This window comes from Pleurodeles waltl, chromosome 2_2 (assembly GCF_031143425.1).
Source record: "Pleurodeles waltl isolate 20211129_DDA chromosome 2_2, aPleWal1.hap1.20221129, whole genome shotgun sequence".
NCBI classification, from domain to species: Eukaryota; Metazoa; Chordata; class Amphibia; order Caudata; family Salamandridae; genus Pleurodeles; species Pleurodeles waltl.
Window position 1 is genome coordinate 789987921 of NC_090439.1, and position 19631 is coordinate 790007551.

Consider the following 19631-nt stretch of genomic DNA (forward strand, 5'->3'; position numbering starts at 1 on the left):
AATAGAATTGATTGTCAAACATGAAGTAGTTTTTTCCCATGGCTATACCCATCATCTCCACCAGAAACCATGTGGGTACCTATACCGGTTGGTCTCGGCTGTCAAGAAACTTAGCAAGGGTGTCGAGTGCTTGTATCTGGGGGATGTTGGCATATAATGATTGTATGTCCATGGTAAGAAGGATTTCTGTTTCCGATGAAAAATTAAGGCCTTCCTACAACATGATCACATGCATGCTGTCCCTGGTGTATGCCTCAGTGAGGGGTACAAAAGGTTTAAATAAATAATCTAAATATTTGCATAGGGGTTCCAAGATGGACCCACAGCCAGAGACAATTGGTCTGCCTGGAGGGTTCGTAAAATTTTTGTGGATCTTGGGCAAGGTATAGATGACTGGGATACGTGGATCTTTCCTGTTAAGGAATTGGTGTTCTTTCTTAGAAATGAAGCCCAAATCCAAACCCTTAGTTGTTAATTCTAATATTTCTTTACTCAATTGCTTGGTGGGATCAGTCATACTTGCTTTGTAACAGTCTTGATCACTGAGTTGTCTACGGATTTCCCGTTTGTAGTTGTCAATGTCCTGTAGCACTATACCGCCCCCTTTGTCAGCGGCCTTGATTACCACGTCTCGTCGTTGCTTCAGGTCTTGCAGGGCCATGTTTTCCTCATATGTAAGGTTGAATCTAGTGTAGTCCCTCCCTTTGCTTAGAGTTTCCACATCCTTAAGTACCATTTTCTCAAATTTAAGGATTTCTACAGGGATCGCGTTTGAAGGAGGGGTAAAGGAGGAGGGTGGTCTAAATACCGTGGTGGTGCAAGGGCTCTGTCTAGGTTTATCTTTGTAGAAATTACTCAGGCGTCTGAAGAACCTTTGTAACTCAATTTTAGTCTCAAAGAAATCCGGTTTAGTAGTTGGTACGAATGATAAATCTTTTTCGAGGACCGTCATTTCTAGGGGTGTCAAGGCATGGCGTGACAGATTAAAAATGGGGGCGATATCTGAGGACGTTTTTCTAGTCATAGTGCATAGTGCTCCTCGTCCACCAGTATCGACTGGGTCGGGTAGGGAAAAATCTGATAAAGGTGACGCAACCTGACCAGCTACCATGAATATTGTTGTCGTCTGGTCTGGCGCTCTCTGTGGGGTTCTTGAAAGTGGACACGCCCTCTGTTCCTTCCCCTGCCCCTCCCTCTTCTCCCTCTCTGCCTGTTCTCCTCTCTGCGGCCCCTCCCTAAAAAAGGCTCTGGGGGTTGTTGTTGGAAGTGAGTGGAACTTGTGCCTGGTTCTTTCCCGTCTGAACTATCAGACGCCGAAGTGTCAGAGAAGGTATAATACCTCTTATACCCACCCCTTCCTCTGTTAACAAATTTCCCAGTATTGTCCTGTTTATAATAGTCGTCTAAATATGGGTATGTGTAAGCCTTATCATATTTGGCAAGAAGGGTAGGAATTTGATAGACAGACTCACGAGTGCACTCTTACCCCAAGAACCCAAAAAGGACGTTAACACATTGTGGGGTTTACCTGCGGTAGTGGGTCACCACAAGTGCAGCAACTGCGCAGCCTGCAAAACAACTTTTAACATAACAGATTTCGATCACAATAACTACATGTTTACATTGCCGAAATTCAGCAATTGCAACACGCAGGATGTGATTTACGCCATTTGGTGTCCCTGTGGCCTATTGTATATAGGGAAGACCACGCAAAAAGTCAAGTGCAGGATCCTCCAACACCAAAGTAGGATTAGATGCAAAAAGACAGGCTCCCCATTGGTGGAGCACTATGAGACAGCTGGACATAATAGTGAGGAGTTGAAATGGCAAGTCATTGAACGTATCTCCTTGGGACCAAGGGGTGGAGATAAGGAACGCATCCTATCCAAGCGTGAACTTTTTTGGATCGAGAAATGTGACACGATTAATAAGGGACTCAATACTATCGAGGACTGGCGTCACGCAGCTTTATAAGCCTTCACTGAATGTCTGACCTACCAACTCTATCGTTGGACACCTCCAAAACCAAGATATGTGGTTGGTTGTTGTTGTGGTTAGTTCTCCTCTACACTGATTTCCCAAGGACCAGGGTCCACTCCGATGACCATTATTCATATGCTGGGACTCGTTTGTATGAGCCCTTTGTCTTCATTGTGAACTTTTACAGTGTGTTTATATTATATTTTACAATTGTTTCCATCTATGTATGGATTTATCTAGAACTTTGATTTGCCAGATATATTTATACGGTCCAATGTGACTTAATTTCGTTTATATGGCACATATATGATGCTGTTCATCAGTGCTATTGCATATTTATTTGTTGGGTTTTACACCATCGAGTCGCCGTGCATGCCCACGTGCTTGGATGACTTGCGGGATGTTATTATACACTTTTAACCCCCCCACTTTATCTCCCCTCCCTGTAACTGATATGATCTCTCGTAGCATTAGCGTCCGCCTAATACCGTAGCGCCGACACTCGCATGTAGGTCGCGGCCTCGGCTACACATCGAATCCCCCAGCAGAGCGGACCAGAAGGGGAAACCCCACTTCTCGGTCCGTCTCCTGCCAGCCTGAGGCTACTCTGTGATTGGAGGTGCTCTCCTCCAATCACACGCTGGATTACTGGTTCCATTACCCTCGCGGAGCCAGATATATAGAACGTCCGCTTTTTGAGCGGCGTTCTGCTGGTTGTTTTTACGCCGCACTGGACGCTAAGGAAACAGGACGGGCCGACTGATGCGGCCGTCCATCTACAATGAGGAAGTTCTCATTATTAGGTGAGAATAGATTTGGCAATTGCCTCCTACTGGCGGCATCATTTACTATGTACCAGCCAAAGTTTTTATAGATATTTTGAACTTTTTTATTCCTAGATAATCGGAACCTCGCCTCCCCGGCTATTTCAAGCCCATGGTTGTTTCAAGTTTATGTGAGTTCTAACCCCCCCCTTTTTTTTAAACAATCATAATTCACTATTGAGAGACTCTATTCATTGATCTATTCACTAATTTTGGTCTTTGTTTTATAGTTCACTTTACTTCTACCGTCTTGACGCTTCCTGGCTATACTTAGGCCACGGATTGTTCAAGTCGTTGTGAGTCATTTTACTTACTTTTCAGAATTATTAGCAATACCTGATCCTTATTTAGAGATGTCTAATCAATATATCCTATATATATCCTTAGTAATTCCCTCACGTCGGATTTTTACAATACTGGGCCTGCCTAATTCATAGTAATTGAACAGAGTGATACCTACCTACAGCCCCTCGGGACTACGATTACTTTAAGTCCCACCTTATTTTATAGTAATTTTTGTTTACTCCACATTCTGTACGATGTCCGTGACTCATGGTTCATTTTTCAAGCAGGGAGATCCCAGCCATTACCGGTCCTTTCTCACCACTGGAACTTAGGTGAGTTGCACTCCAATCTCCTTATTAATAAGATTCTGAATCATTAGACTCCCAGTAATTCAGTGCTTTATGCCCCCCGTAGGTGCCTCCACCATAGTCATCTCTGTCCTGATGATGACCCCGTCCTGACTCACCTGTACAAGGGGTAGAAACGTCAACACTTTCCAAAAGAGTGAATGAGAAAAGCATATAAGAAACCTTGTGACATACCAGGGCCTCCTTGATTGCAGGAGCCACTGGAAGTCATCAATTTTGAAACAACCACACTCTGCACTACTTGTACATATCACCGCCGCTCACTTGCACCTCCACACTTTCACTGTTTGTTCTGGAGCACCTACCTTCGTTCATGATGCATAATATGACAATTTATTATTAATATTATATGTTAACATAAGATGCAAATGAAAAAACGTTTGAAATGCTCAATAAATCTTGTTTGTTTGACATTTATGGCACAGAGAGATTTCATTAAGTTGTTAGCATACCGTGGAAGTCTAGGCTACTTCCCCCTTGCACTGACCTATATTATTATTACATAGGTAGAAAGTGAGGTCTGTGAGAGGAAAAGTGTAACATTTTCGTAACCTTTTTTCTAAACCTATACATAAAGAAAAAAATTCCAAGGATACCAGCAGCAGAATTCAATTTAGAAAACAAGTATCAAATGATATAAACTTAGGATTTCAGTTGGATGGTGAAAGGAGAGATCCTTTAACATAGAGGTGGTATGGATGCAAATCATTGTTTATAGACCTATTCACAAAGAGCATTTATCTAAGGATATTAGCAACAGAGTTCAATTTTGAAAGCAAGTGTAAAAGAATGTCAAGTTAGTAATTCAATTGGATGGTGAAAGAAGACATCCTTTAAAGTAGAGGTGGTATGACTGTAAATAAATGTGTAATCTGGGAATCTGCTAATTGTCTCAGAAACATTTCTAAGTCCTTGGGTTTGATGAAGAATCTTGGTTTACCTTTGAAGATGATCTTCATCTTGGCAGGACCCGCAAAGGAAAATCTTATGTTCAAGGATTTGCATTTAGGGCACAATTCCAGAAATGTTTTCCTCTGATCAACTGTAGGCTTGGCAAAGTCTTGGGAGATTCCAATTTTATGACCATTCCAAAGAATAGTTCTGCTCTATTTCTTCCATTCCAGAATCATTTCTGTGTGACAGTATCAAAATGGTCGAAAGATGAGGGCCCTAAGATGGTTGGAAGGAATAGCGTTGGAGTGCATTGGAATCCTATGAGCTCTTTCGATTTTGAATGTAAGGTAAAAATATATATCCAGCACCTAAGGAAGCCAAGATTTGAGGAAGGTTACACAGGTCTTTTCTTTGATTTCTGTGTTTTCTGGTAGACCAAAAATTCTCAAATTCCCTCTTCTGTTTCTGTCCTGCAGAAATGTATTTCTCTAATGATAGAACTTTGAGTGACAGAGAATCCGAGTTCTTTGTGAGGGAGTTTTGTTTATCTTCCAAGGTACTTATTCTTGATCCTGCTCCATCCATTCAGTTGGCTAGAGCTCTCAAGTGTTGAAGATTTTCAGTGTTGGCTTTGGTAGATTCTGGTTAGACAAGTAAAGCATTGAGTTTGAGGAGGATAGTTAATAAGTTATAGGCTAGATCCTATTTCCCTTTGTTTGGGGAGTCCGGTGATACAGGGTCTTGCTTGGTTAGTTTCTGAGCAGATTTTGATTCTCTGATCTTTTGAACTTCTATGATCCTCTCTGATCATTTTATATTTTGTCATTCTTCTGATATGTTACTTAGGTGTGTATAGAGTTCTTGGGTAGGTTACATAACAATCAGGGTCACCAACAAATAATGTAATATGGTTTTCTGCCTCTTTTTAGATAGACCTTTGTTTCAGAATTCTGAGAATCACAATGGATTTAATGGTGTCATATAAATGGGAGTGCAGCATGGGAGCTCAAGAGAGTCTTTGCCCTGGATCTGGATTGTCCGGATTTGAGAGTATTTGGATGTTTCTTTGTAATTTTCAATCTACTTCTTATAACCTCATGGAGCTGTGGAGCAGAGTTACAGGAGGGAAGAACATGAACACTGAAAAGGTTGTGGGTTCCATTTTGCATAGTGAGGCTCGGATTAATTGGGGTCAGCACAGAGCACTTTATAAGCAGTCCTTATAGGCCTTATAACCGTAGGCGCATGAAGGTTGTGTTAACAGTGACACATTAGAGTCACAGCTATCTAATGTGTTTCTTCATAGATATAATTGAATCACCGCAGCAGGAGGTGTGTGTTATATCTTATATTTAGAGCAGGGAGTGAAAATGTCAACACTAGGCCACAAGTCTGCCAAAACTAATCCACAAGCAAACAGCAATTAATTTAGGGATTATTTCATTATCAGGCAGGAGATGGGCAGGCGTCAGGGACGTAGGGATATGACAGGCATATTTCAGAGCGATCTATTTCTTCTGACAGAAACAGGCACCATTTTCTGGTGGTTTGCAGTAGGTATTTTGTTTGCTGCTTGAGTATGCTTTGGTAGTATTGATCAAAATATTTTTGCAGAAGATGTGTAGCAGTTAAATATAGCAGTTACTCACCTATAGATCCTTTTTCGGACAACTGCAGACATAGCGGTAAGCGAGTTATGTCGCTGATGCAATGGCAGGTGCTATTTTGTGTACTGTGTTAAGCAGTAGGTATTATGTGTTTGACTTGCATTTAGAGTCTTTGAAAAATGCTTCCCGCCTTTTTAAAGCATTAAATAGGTGATCCTACCTTGAGTGGCAGATCGAGTTGTGAGGTTTGGAGAATAAATCTCCTTATCGCTTGCTCAGTAGATGGATGCCGCGCTCCTCTGCGAAGTAGCCAGTGCCATCTTAGGTGTGGGTGCTCACGTCGGAGGTAGACTTTTTCAGAAAATGAGGATTTCCACCGCTCTATGCTGAGACATTGCACTCTCAGAGTCCTATTGATGGTATATAGAGCATTCAATAGGCCGCTCTCATCTGGTGCTCCGCATCCCTGCCGCCATCTCTATCAGGCACAAACCACACCCCCCCAAAGGGTGTGTTTGTATCTAAAGAAAATTAGTCACACATTACACTAAAATCCAATTTGAGGCAGCCGCTGTACCAAAAATAAACCCAGAGGCAGAAATCTGGTAGAACAAACTAGGGTTTTCCAGTAATCAGAGAGTAGATACATAAGATATGTCTTGGCATCCAGTTTCTCTTTCTTTTAAGTGTGCCCCAGTGGTATATGTAAAACCCATATAGACATGCGGTAGTACAAAGCAGGGCTTATCAGCAACCAGACAGTGAATACACAAGAATTGTCTTGCCATTCCGTTCTCTGTCTTTCAAGTTCAACCCAGTGTGTTATGTGTAAGCCCAGCAGACGTGCCAAACAGGATTTAACATTGAAGCAGGATTTGACATTGTAATCTCAAAAAGGATGTTCACAACCCTCACCCTGCAGATTCACTAAGGTTCAAAGGAATCTTTTCGGCCCATTCAGGTCAGGTTTTTATTTGTTCTTTAAAAGTATTTCACACTTTTTTTACACCTAATGAAATGCTTATCCCTGGCTGGGAGAAGCGTGAAACCAAATGAAATTAGGCACCAGGAATTTCAGGCAAGGAAATGGTAACTTTCTGAAAGATACGTTTCCTTAATGTTTATGAAAAATTCAACTTCACCATTGAATTTGTTTTTAATAACTATTAAAAATAGCTGTTTTATTGTTTGTTTAGCCAGTCCCATCCCTGAAATACAGTATTAGAATTGTAATATGTACTCTAGTTTTCTAATTAGGACAGTTTGCTGAGCCACAGTGAAAATTAATTTTTGGGTGCTAGTTACTGTAAAAACATGTTAGCAGTCCATTTCTACTTTAAGGTATCATTCACCCTGCCTTGTGGCTTCAAGGCATACAAGGGGGTGAGTTATCAATATTTAAAAAAGGAGTTTTGACATGGATAAAGGATTTATTCTTACAGGCCAAATTACAATGTTTAACCTACCACAGTTAGGCCATATGAGTAGACCTGATGCCATGTTTTACACTGTCACTGTAATGGATGACTTCATAGATGCTGCAGTCCACTTAACATACAGGCCCTATGTTGTGACATATACTATGAACCTTATGAAGGTTAATTATTCCAATGAAAAACATAACAATTTAATCATGTTGAAAGGAGGAGTGCAGGCACTTTGCTGCTGGGTAGCCAGGGTATAGTACAGAAAGTTCTACGGCCAGCAAAAACAATAAAGGCAAAAATCTATAGATACAGCATGTAAAAGATTGTCCATTTTACAAATGCCTTCTACTCATTTGGAGCACCAGTCTCTAGAGCCTGCAGCAGGCTGAGGAGTGAGACAGGATTTCCTACTCTGACACTGTCTTGTTTCAGCTCACTGAGGAACTGTGCAATTAAACCAGGATCACCATCTTAGCAGACATGATTCCTGGATAGATTTGTTGGGGTCATCAGCTTGCCCCAGCTGTTCCTCATGCTGGGAACATACTGGGCCTGTCCTCCTGCCAGTCCCTTTTCCTACAACACCAGGTAAACTCACTCCCTCTCTCAGTGGGCAGGCGTGCTTATAGGCTCTTTAGGCAGATCCTCAGCTCTTCTAGCAGAAAGTTGTAGCCTCAAGTGCTGCGGAACAAGCTGTTGGCAGACACCACCTGAATTCACAGCAGTTCTTTGAGAGCATTGTGGAGCAACCCCTTCCTTGGTAAAAAAGAACCTGAAAATGGAACAAAGTGGGGTGACATGACATAGACACCACTTATATAAATATTTTACAGAAAGGGGATGTGAATCTGAGTTAGTTTGGATCAGTTCTTTTTCAAGTGTCATTTCCTGTCTGCTGTTTTACACCGCCCTTTTACAATGTGGTGAATCACAGAGCAGAAAGCTGTAGGACTGTCTCTATGGGCAAGTACCCTACACATAAGCATTATTAGGTGTGAACTCTCTGCACCTGTCTGTCATTAACCTTCCTGAAGCAGGAATTTGAGACTAAAAAAACACATTTCCTGCCTAGAAATCCACTCACAATGAGCTACAAAAGCTGAATTTCTTTGCCTCACCCTTAGCATCTACCAAATGGCAGTGTTCAGAAAGAATCAGTCAGCAGTATTTTGCTACAAAGCACTGTATGAATTTAGAAAGGTATCCCTGTCTCCTCTTTACTTCAGTGTTTGGGTCTTTATCCTCTTGCCACAGGAATGGAGTGAATACATTTTCACTTCCTGAGAATACTCTTCTAATCTTCTATGCATTGTACAACCAAGGACATCAAAATGGACCCCACTGACCCCAGTATTCAGACTCACACAATATACTGAGTCCTATTACCTTACATGTGTTACAAAGATAGTGTTTGACTATAGGGATGCTCAAGTCCCCATAGAGAGAGTGTGTGAGGTTAATCTTGCTCAAGGCTAACTAAGAGTAACCCCACTCAGTCTGTGATGATAATGATATTGATGTGATATAATGTGTTTATATGGGCATGGTCAAGTCTCCACATAGAAGTGGTGTGCCTATAGAGGAGTTCAAGGCCTTAAAGACATAGCATCTAGATTTTATGACAAGACCGGAGGCTCTATTATGCGTTCTTTTCATCCTTTAATTTTAACAGCAGCAGTCAAGAAACTACAACTCCCAAGAAGGCTAGGCTTGGACTAACCAATGGGAGCAGAACAATAACTAAAACTAGACCAATAGGAACGGACCATAAACCATAGAGAGCACCCTTGACTGCAAGCAGCCCTCTTTTCTTGCTGCTCGCAGTCAAGATAAGTACTCTCTTTGGTCTTCTCGATACTTAATGCTCTGTATATATTGTTTTGTTATTATTTATCTTTTTTGTGCATATGTATTTTGTTGTTTTCATCTTGGAGGTGTATTTTGTCTAGTTCCTTGCCGCTTCGCGGCCGTTCTATTCTGTTTCTTTACCCTTTTTCCAGCCCCCCCCCCTGAGCTTCAACCGTCATGGTGCCGCGTGCCGTTACGAGCGTTCGATCGCGCTCGTTCCTTGTTTTCCTCAGCGCGTTCTTCGCGCGTCGCTTAGCGATTCTTACCGACTCCCGGTGGTGGCAGCTCTCTTCGGTTTGTCTGCGCGTGGACAGTGACCAGCCTCTTCCTTACACCTTTGCGCGCCTCCAACATCGCGCTTGGTGTAACACGCGACTGCTCCTCAGCGGTTCTTCGTTCCTCTTCATTTCCACATCTGCGTCTAGTCCCCGCCCAGGGGAGGAGCCATTTTTCAGCTCTCGGAGCGTGTTGCTCCTTTTAACCCTTCAATTACCATTTCTTTGAGGGTTTTGCTCACAGTACTCGTTTGGCTTATTTATTTGGTTTTTGGCACATTAACTTTTTTCTATTATGGATTTGGGGAGTTCCCCTTCAAGGTCTGCCTCTGAGGAGGATGAGGGATCCTTTACACAGGATCTTAATAAGTTTATCCAGTCCTCTGTCAAGCACGCTATGAAGGCTTCTATGGACAAAATGTCAAAAAATATTGAAAACTCTGTTATGTCCATGGTGTCCAAATCTATGGCCCATTCTGCGGGGGAAAGCAGAAAACGAAAACTATGCTCTTCTAAATTGAGTAAAGGCGCACAAACAGGAAGTGAGGTTCCCTCACACCAGACTGAGGACTTGGTTCCTCCCAGGCCTCCTTCTAAGGAGGGGATTCCTACCAAAAATACAGCATCACAATCCAAATGCAAAGCAAAATCAAAACATATCATTGCGCCAAAAAAGATTGTGATCTCAAAAAGTTTGGACACAGATGACGAGGACATGGATGATTTATCTCAGTCCGATACACCTGAGGATGTTTTTTCCCCTTCCTCCCCTTCCCCTAAACGTAGAAAAATGTCGGTTGCTGACCCCTCTTCTAGTGTTGTCGACTCGGAGGGTGTTCCCATGTTCGACCCATCTCTCATACACCACCCAAACTCGACGGAATGGCTCCCTTTGGACCATGTAGGGGATTACATTGCTTCCCGCTTACGTTTCCCTCTGGATAAACAGACGAGATCCAAGTTGAAATCTGAATGCCCCAGACCGTCGCTAAATTCTAATATTACTGCAACCCCAATCATTGATGACTCTCTTATTACCTTCTTTACTAAATTTGGTAAGGATCCTCGTAAAGGAGTGGATAGGGCCTGGACCACGTGCCAGGACAAGCTCCTGGGTCCTCTGGCAAGAATTTTCGATCTAGCCGAATCAGCCAGGTTAGAGGACTCGACTATTGATCCCTTGGATCTTTCTCTTTGGATTCAAAGAGCCTTTTGTTTCTTGGGCAATGCGAACTCTGCTGTTATTCATGAAAGGCGTAAGGGCCTTCTGCTCAAAATGGATCCCAAGTTAGCCAACTCCGCCACTCGAGACCCTGGCATTCAAGCCGACGGGAAACTCTTCGGTGACAATTTCATCAAAGACATCAGTCGTTTTGTGTCAACATTCTCTTCTTTGGACAAAGCCCAACAGAATCTCAAAAAGGTTTTTAACCAGCGTGTTTTTTCCCGGGCCGGTAGAGGTAGGAGCCGCTCTACCGGCCGCACATACAGGAACCAAGGCTCTAGAGGATCCGCCAATTCCTCCTTCAATTCATATTACCACGAGTTCAAACCCCAATTTTATCCGCAACGATCTAGAGGGTTCCGCAACCGTGGCCAACGTTTCTCCAGACCGACCGTTAATCCAGGTAAGCCAACCTTCTGGCCCTCCCGTGGGAGGGCGTCTTCGTTTCTTTCTAAGAAATGGAAGTCAATCTCAACAGACCCTTGGGTTCTTTCCACTGTTCAGGGATACCAGATCGAATTCCTCTCTCCTCCCGTCCAACTCTGTCTTCCTCCTTTTTCAAAGTTTTCTCTAGAAATGTCCTCTCTAATTTCCTCAGAGATCCAATCTCTCTTAGAAAAAGGCGCCATTCACCTTTGTTCTCCAGACCCTTCCGGATTCATCAGCTCCATTTTTCTCGTTCACAAAAAGAACAAAAAGTTAAGGCCGGTTATCAACCTGAGATCGTTCAATCAATTTGTCATCTATCGACACTTCAAGATGGAAACCATTATCCATCTCAGGGACATTTTGCTCCAATTCGATTGGCTAGTCAGATTAGACTTACAGGATGCATACCTGACCATTCCTATTCATCCTTCACACAGGAAGTTTCTGCAATTCCTTTGGAGCTCAAAAACTTATCATTTTTCCTCTCTCCCATTCGGTCTATCTTCCGCACCCTGGTGCTTCACAAAACTAATGAAACCAGTCGTCACCTTCCTTCGCTCCCTAGGCATCAGGCTCATTATCTACCTCGACGACATTCTGATCATGCATCAGAGCAAATCATCTTTGCTGACCCATCTCCAGATAACCTCCACTCTCCTGTCAGATCTTGATTTCCTGATAAATCACGAAAAGTCAGTTCTCCTGCGTTGTCAACAAATAGAATTCCTGGGCTTCCAAATAGATTCCGTTTCGGCGGCTCTTTTCCTTCCTCGTTCCAAAGTTTCCGCAATAAAAAAGGAACTAATCTTAACTCTTCAAAAAGATACTATTTCACTCAGGGCCCTCGCAAGGATAGTCGGCCTCCTCTCGTCCTCTATCCAGGCCATCTTTCCAGGACCCCTTCACTACCGCGCCCTCCAGCGTCTCAAAGTCCTTCATCTTCGTCGAGGTCTGGCCTTTTCCGACCTTGTCTCGCTGGACCAGGAATCCCAGATGGAAATTCAATGGTGGATATCCCATTTAGAGGCTTGGAACGGCAGATCTATCTTCCCCTCTGTGCCCGATCTTGTGTTAGAATCAGATGCAAGTCTCACGGGCTGGGGCGCCCGCTGTGGTTCAATATCGACTGGCGGTATATGGTCCGCAGAGGAGTCCAGATTGCACATAAACTGTTTAGAGCTTCTTGCAGGCTCCTTTGCGATCAAAAGCTTCACAAAAAACAGGGCACGCTGCTCCATTCTGCTCCGTATGGACAACATCTCAGCTGTGCGTTACATCAACCACTTAGGGGGCACCAGATCCAAACCCCTGGCCCTTCTAGCCAAGAGCCTCTGGGATTTTTGCCTGTCCCACAAATTTTGCCTTGTAGCAGAATATCTTCCGGGTTCACTGAATTCCAATGCAGACTGGCATTCCCGCCATCTCTCGGATTCCAGCGATTGGAAATTACATCAGTCGGTCTTTTATCAGATAGAACGCAAATGGGGTCCTTTTCACGTAGACCTCTTTGCGTCCAGACTCAACACCCAGCTTCCTCTCTTTTTCAGCTGGCGCCCGGACCCTCTAGCGTTAGCTACGGACGCCTTCCTACAAGACTGGTCCGGATCCCTCAATTATGCCTTCCCTCCCTTTATCCTCATCAACAGAGTCCTGAACCAAGTCAGACGTCAGAAAGCTTCCATCGTCCTGTTGGCCCCCTTTTGGCAATCTCAAGTTTGGTTCCCTCCCCTTCTCGAGCTCACAGTGGATTTTCCCATCTTACTCCCGTCTTTTCCGTCCCTTATTCAAGATCCTTTCGGTCGCCCTCACAGACTGATCCTCGACCATTCTCTAATTATCTCGGCCTGGCTCATTTCCGATCTGCCTGGCAGACCCATTCTATTTCGGCAGAAGCTTCAGAATTCATTAATAACGCATGGGCACCCGGTACCAGGCGAGCCTATAAATCAGCCTGGGCTCTTTGGTCAAGCTGGTGTCTGGGAAAATGTTCCAATCCCTTTTCAGCAGATCTGAACCTAATTATTAATTTCCTAGCCGCTCAGGCGGGCCTAGGTAAGTCTTATCGCACTATAAACCTTTACATATCAGCTATATCCATGAACCACTCAAACATTGATGGTTACCCAGTCGGGTCCCATCCTCTGATCTGTCGTCTTCTCAAAGGAGTCAAACTCTCCAAACCCCCCTCTGCCAAGTACTCTCATATCTGGGATGTCTCCCTCGTGTTAAAACTTTTCCTTTCCTGGCCAGATAATCCAAGTCTTTCTCTTAAGATGCTCTCCGCCAAGCTTACTATGTTACTTTGTTTAATTTCTATTAAAAGGGCTTCGGACGTTAGGTCCTTAGATGTTTCTGCCCGGCAATTCTTACCTTCTGGGGTCCTATTTCACATTTCCAAACGTACCAAAACTAATTTACACTCCGTTTTCTATCCTTTCTTTCCTGACAAACCAAAGTTATGTGTGGGTCTTTGTTTAAAAGAATATGAAAATAGAACTGCTGTCCTGAGAAAGTCCTCTTCCAATCAATTATTGATCTCCTTTCGAAAACCTCATGGTCCAGTGACTTCGGCAACTCTGGCCCGCTGGATTAAAATGATTATGTCCCTGGCTGGTATTGATATTTCTGTGTTTGGAGCACACTCCTCCAGAGGGGCTATGGCATCCAAAGCTTTCGCCCTTGGGTCCAGCTTAGAGGACATTCTCAGGTCAGCAGATTGGTCAAACGATAATGTTTTCAAAACCTTCTATTGTAAACCTGTTAGAACTGCTTCTTCTCTAGTTATTGATAAGCTTTAAACGCGCATAATAGAGCCTCCGGTCTTGTCATAAAATGTAGATTTTCCTAGTAAGTTATGACGGAAAGTCTTAATTTTATTAAAGACACGGAGGCAAATATTATCCCACCACAGTACTTCTATTAATTGTACTTTTTTCTTTCCCTCCCAGCGACTCCAGCGTTGCCTCCAGCTTCCGGATAACGCCGCCAGATCAATCAGTTCCTTCTTCATGAAGAGGCCTCCGAAGGCGTCATCGCAACCCCTCCAGGATCAGTTTCCTCATCCATCATCCTTTCGGCTCATCACTTTGCTGCAAGACTTTTGCTCCATTTCGTTAGCTTTTGCAATAATTGGTCTTATTTACCCTTTGTTTCTATTTGACTTGCTCGTTCAAGAAAAGAGGGCTGCTTGCAGTCAAGGGTGCTCTCTATGGTTTATGGTCCGTTCCTATTGGTCTAGTTTTAGGTATTGTTCTGCTCCCATTGGTTAGTCCAAGCCTAGCCTTCTTGGGAGTTGTAGTTTCTTGACTGCTGCTGTTAAAATTAAAGCATGAAAAGAACGCATAATATTCTCCTCCGTGTCTTTAATAAAATTAAGACTTTCCGTCATAACTTACTAGGAAAATCTACATTTTATTTTATAGATTTTCAGGACCTACAATGATAGTGTGTGAAGGTAATCATGTTCAAGTGTCTGCAGTGATAGTGTGTAAAGATAATGTTCAAGCCCCAGCACAGTGTATAAAAGACAAAGTTATTATGGAATGAGAATGCCCCTGGCTTCAGGTCCTTTTCAACAGGAATCTTTTCCAGAGGATTCTTGGTCCCATTGATCTCCACTATTGCTGTGAAGGACTTGTAGAATTCTAAGAAGGCCAGGGAGAATATTTAGGTTACAGAGCTTATCCCTATAGCGCACATTTGGACACACTCAATCAAAGTCTGCTTGGATATCAATAAAACAGCAGCACAGCTTTTCCTGCTACTGCAATGGACCTCTTAGCCAGCACCCAAAGAACAAACTAATGTTCTATAGTGGAGTGGTTTTCCCTAAATCCATCTTGCTCTGAAGGGATGATCCCCTCAAACATGGATCAACTTTTGAAACATGTCTGCCTATTCCTGAGAAGATTTTGGCAGTAGTATCTGGTAAAGATACCATTCTGTAATTACTGGATCATTGTAGTATCCTTTTTATGAATAGGTTTAATAATGGCCCCTTTCCACATATCTGGTACCTCAATAATTAAAACTACACAGATGAAAAACTGGCAAAGAGTAGAAGCTCACTAAAGTAGATTGGCACCAATAATTCAGTTATCAGGACCTTCTGCATGAGACACTTTCATGGTCCTGTTGAAGTCGGCAATAATTCATGTATTTTGAATATTGAATAGTTGCAATATAACATAGTCAGCAACATATTGTATGTGAATTATCACCTACTTAATAATGCCCCTTTTTTATTATGAAAGATGGAAATAAGATACAACTATTTATTCTCTAGGCCTGCATATTCCAGAGGGGCAGAAGTTATGGTATTTTGCCTGTTAACTAACTGCCAAAAGTATCTGGAGCAGCCAAACCTATTTACCTCAACCTTAACTGCATAACCATGGCAGACTGGTGGCAAACTAACTACTTGAAGCTCAACCTCAACACAACAAGATGGAAGTACTATTATTTTGGCAACACCTCCCCATGGGACTCCACCTGGTGGCTGTTGGATCTAGGATCAATACCCACAGACCACACATGAAATCTAGGGTTTATCCAAGATGACAAGCTGAAAATGACAGCTCAAGTCAAAGCATTGTGCACCTCCTACTTCCACCTAGGTTAGAAATTGGGTTTCCGGTTGGCTGAAGTAGGCACCCTATCAAGCAGGAACCACAACTTTAGTCAGGATAAGCTACAAACACACCCCAAATTAGCTTGTGCTCACCCCCTGGTAGCTTCACACAGAGCAGACAGGCTTAACTTAAGAGACAGTCTGTTAAGTATTTGTGCAACACCTCTAACAGTAAAACAGTGAAAATACCACACCAATAAGATACCACACCTAGGTAGAAAAATAGAGCTTATTTCACTTATTTTTCTGAACAAAACAAGATCAAAATGACAAAAATTCAATAAATAGAACTTGAAGTATAATGTTTTAAAGAATACACTGAACTGCAGTGCTTAAAAGCATGAACTGCCAACCGGAGCTATCTGGTTTTGATAGACTGGGCCAAATCTGAAATGTCAGGCAGACAGTGATGGAGCAGGGTTCAGATACTGGGCCCAGGGACCAGCCTTGGCTCACTGAAATGGTACCTTGGTTTGCAGTTGCACCGACAAGGAGAACAAAATGCGAGGATTAAAGGAGGTGATGCATCAGTGCCAATCCCATGGATGTAGGCGATCAGTCAGGCCCGAGCTGCACAAATTTGGAAATTTGTCTGGAATGGAGGAGATTCCCCAAAAGCGATGCAGTATCTTTGATCCTCACAGCAGCTGCAAAGCAGCAACATCAATGGAGATGCGCTGGTTCAAAGGGTGGATTTTGGCAGTTGCAGCACTTTATACCTACTTCCAAGGACCCAGGACTGGATTGGCACCACTTGGAAGGGCAAGATTTTCAAATGGCGGAGTAAAGGTGCTGTAGGTGATGAGTTAGAAGTCTTTTGTGTTCCTGAGACTTCAGAACAACAGGCCAGCAAGCCCTTGAGGTCACTCTGGTTCTGGGTTCAAGTGTTGTAGGTCGAGTCCTTCTCCGTCAGGCAAGGATGGCAGCAGGGCAGCACAGCAAGAAAGCAGTTCTTTCAGAGCAGCATTCCAGCAGAGTAGCAGTCCTTGTAGCAGCACAGCAGTTCTTTTTCCTTGCCGAGTACCCGCAGGTCCAGAAGTGCACTTTGTTGATAGGATCAGAAGTCCTGTTCTTATACACAGTGGTTCCTCTGAAGTGTGGGAGACTTCAAAGAATTTTCAAAATTGTAACAAAAAATCCAACTTTATCATTAAAGAGTGGGTGTATTATTACAATTCCATAAGTACTTTCACATGACAAATCTACCCCTTCTCAATTATGAATTGCAGCTTTATAAATGTAATAATGAAACCCCGATGTTACCATATGAGTGGGGTAGGCCTCACAGTAGTGAAAAACGACTGGAGTTTTTCACTCCCAGGACATGTAAAACGTAAAAGTACATGTCCTTCCTTTTAATTACACACATGTCCTTTATTTTAATTACACAGTACCCTGTCGTTTGGGCTCCTTAGGGACTCCTTTAGGGGTGACAAAAGGGGAGTTTAAGGCTTGGCAAGGGCTTTTAAATGCCAAGTCGACATGACAGTCTAACACTGTATTCAGGCTGCAATGCCTGGGACATTTTTAAAGTGCTACTTAAGTGGGTGACACAAACAGTGCTGCAGGCCCACTAGTAGCATTTATTTTACAGGCCCTGGGGACATGTAGTGCACTTTACTAGGGATATATGAGTAAATTAAATATGCCAATTAGGTATATGTCAATCAAACCATGTTTTAGGGAGACAGTGCAAGCACTTTAGCACAAAAACAAATTCAACAAAACGTGGTAAAAGGCAAAAGGTTTGGGGGCAACCTGCAGAGAGGGCTATTTCCAACAATATCCTACTCATGCTGTGAAAAATCTTCAAATGGTTGCTTCAGAATACCAGACAGACCATCATACAAGTACTCATCACAACAGACTGAACTACGGCAAAACTCGCTATGCCTGACTCTCCTAACACCTCCTACACAGACTCCAGACCATCTAGAACACTGCTGTACTACTCATATTTGGCCTCCCACAAAATGTCTCAGGAGGATACACTGGCTCCCAATTCAAACTTCTCACGCACACATGCAAAGCTCTACACAACACAGGACCAGAATAGGTGAACCATCTAATATACTTTCACCAATCCACCAACACCTACATTCTACCTCTCTCACTCACACACACTCCCCACATCCACAAAAGTAAAACTAGGGGTTGCTTATTCCACATCACACCCAAGATATGGAACAATCTCCCTCAATACATCAGAGCCTCTTCCTCACTTCTTAAGTTTCACAAGAAGCTGAACACATGGCTCTTCGTATAAACACCTTGGGGGACCACGCACCTACACACCATGTTTGTGTTTCCTCTTTATTTTTAATTTTATGTTGGATGCATTGCACACGTTTAAGATCATTCAATTAGGATGACCTAAAATGTCCCAATTTAGAAAAGCTTTTTGGTTGAGTATCTTTTTTCTGGGTTATTCCTATTTTATATTAGGATTCTCAGACTACTTTCCTTACCCTTTAATTTATTCCCCATATTTCTACATTGCCCCTTTAAGATTGACTGTGACCTGTTAAATACCGGTGTCTTTTGCATGGTAGGAGTTAGAGAGGAAGGTCCACCATTTTAGATGAGGGCACAAGCATTCAGACGTGCACACTGACGCTACGCTGTGTTTGAATTATTTTCCTTTGAGATCACTGACTTTGTTGCAACCACGAGGGGAACAGAGATACAGTGTTGCATGAGCAGTAAGCAGCGTGCATTGGTTGCCCGTGTTTTTACTTTATGTTAATTTCCTGTTTGGCCCATTTCAGTATTCTGTCAACATTTTCTACAGTTGATCCATGATTGATTCAGGGAGGTGTCTCCTACATCTGGGTAAAATGACTTAGTTGACTTTACTGGTGAGTACTTTGTTGCCTGTTTATGTCTTTTTTGGCACACGCTTGTGTGGGGATCTACTAAGAATTTATGTTTATGTATTTTTCAGCCCAGGAAGTCTTATTTTGAGGCCTGATACCAGAGAATTCACTGATTTGTTTCATAGGTGAACAATTTATTTTTAATGAGCAGTCACTAGCCTGAATTATCGTCTATGAGTTTCTCCATGAATTTCGTCCAAAGTTTAGAGGACAGCACTCAACTCTAGATGAGTTTTTGTATGCATCAGAAATAATCTTTCTATTGTGTAGAAACAGCATGCACTACAATTTCTCAGTTTGTTTTTTTCCCTTCCTCATAGGTTGCCCCTTTTTGATTTTCGCTTTGTCCTGATGAAGATCCACATATAAGACTTTAATTGCCATCCTTTGGTTTGGGTTGAAACGTTGGTGACTTTTTTCCTCAGCCTGTACTGGATTTAATATCCTCAAAGGGTGAAGCAGAGTCAAGCAACCACCCCTACTTGATAGACAATATCTTGATGATTTATTGTTTAATACAGACAGGCCATATGCATTTGTCTATGAGCACTGCTGATTGAATTTCAACTTGTCTATTGATTGGCACTTTTCTTAACTCTCTGTCCCTTTCACGCAAGCACTCTTTCGGGCACTTTGTCTACACATAATATGGCAACCATTGTATTTAAAGTAATGTGTATGTACTACAGATCTTGAACGCAGCTAGAATTGTTTTTCATAAATTGGCCTCTTTTGTTGTATTTCCTTTTTTCTCTCTTGTTTGTTCTATGATGGCTGAATAGACTATTAAATAGGATCAAGTTATGCCAAATTAATTTGTATACTTTAGGTTATGTGCTTTTTGTTTCTGTTTGTAGGACTGTTTGTCATTTGTATTGCATTATATCCAGGTCATTTGAATTATTTGGTTACCCCATTGTTCTGTAATGGTGTCTTCTAATGAGACACATAGGAACTAATACA